The following is a 1,407-nucleotide window of genomic DNA, read 5'->3' as shown; positions in this document are numbered from 1 at the left end:
AAAAAAAAAAAAAAAAAAAAAAGAATACAAAAATTAGCCAGGCATGATGGTCGGCACCTGTAATCCCAGCTATTCGGAAGGCTGAGGCAGGAGAATCACTGGAACCTGGGAGGCGGAGTTTGCAATGAGCCAAATTTGTACCACTGCACTCCAGCCTGTGGGACAGAGTGAGACTCTGTCTCCCAAAGTTAAATAAAATGTGCAATTCAATGGTCTTCGGTACACTCACAATGTTGTGTGGTCATCAACCCTATTGAATTCCAGAATATTCCATCACCCCCAGAGGAACCGCCGTCACCATCAGCCGTCACTCCCTGTCTCTTCCCCCCGGGACCCCCGAATCCCCCCTCTACCTCTGTGGGTCAGCCTGCCCCGGACATTTCATAGAAATGGGATCACGTACTGTGTGGTCTTTCGTGCCCAGAGTCTCTCACTGAGCGTGACGTCCTCACAGTGCATCTGCGCTGTGTCCTGGGTCAGAGGTTCGCTCCTTTTCATGGTGAGCCGTGTTCCAGTGCGTGGAGGGGTCACGCTGTGCCGATCCACGCACCTGCGGGTGGATGTCTGAGCCTCTCCGCTTTCGGCTGCTGTGAATCTCACGTCCGTGGACGTTCACTTACAGGTTTTTGTTGGAAACCCTGCTTTTCTTTTGTGAATCTGCCCTGGAATGGAACTGCAGGGTCATAACCGATCCTGTTTACGGGAGGGGGAAACTGAGGCCTAGGGAGGCGTGCCAGTGGCTCAGGAACCCAGCTGGTGGGGGCCCTGCTCGAGCTTGGAGAGGAAAAGCCACTGCCTGATCATTGTCCAGATGGGGAAACTGAGGCCCAAGGCACGATTGAGGTTCAAGCGCTTCTGGTGCCCCCAGCTCGGGGCCACATCTGGTCATGAGGGATCCCGCTGGGCGGGATCCTCCCTGGGGCGGTTTCTGCCCAGCTTCCCTCAGCCCCAGCAGCTCCCGCTTCCTGGGCCCAAGGGTCTGGTCTCAGGTCCACCTGGCAGGGGTCAGCCCGGCTCGAGGGCCCTCCGTGCCAGGCTGTGGGTGACTATGGGCGGCCCGACCCTCTCCAGGCGTGGATTTCAGGGACGTGGGACAGGGTCCCAGCTGTGGACCACCTCCCACCCCACAGCCCCGTCCAGGCCCTGCCCCCGCAGCCTCCCGGCAGACCCAGGAGGGCTCAGGGTCCAATGGCAGCCCGGCCCCACTCGCTGGTGTCTTGGGGAGGTTTTTAAGTTTTGGGAATTCTCAGTACAGATTGTGAAACGTCTGCGTTTGGCTTAGAAATCCCGTGAGGGGGGTATCAGGGGGCAGGTGGGTGGACGGGCCTAAACACACACCCAAAACACACACACCCAAAACACACACAACAACACACAAAAAACACAAAACACACAAAACACACACAA

Source organism: Cebus imitator, unplaced genomic scaffold (assembly GCF_001604975.1).
Source record: "Cebus imitator isolate Cc_AM_T3 unplaced genomic scaffold, Cebus_imitator-1.0 Scaffold1071, whole genome shotgun sequence".
NCBI lineage: Eukaryota > Metazoa > Chordata > Mammalia > Primates > Cebidae > Cebus > Cebus imitator.
This window is presented reverse-complemented; position numbering follows the sequence as displayed.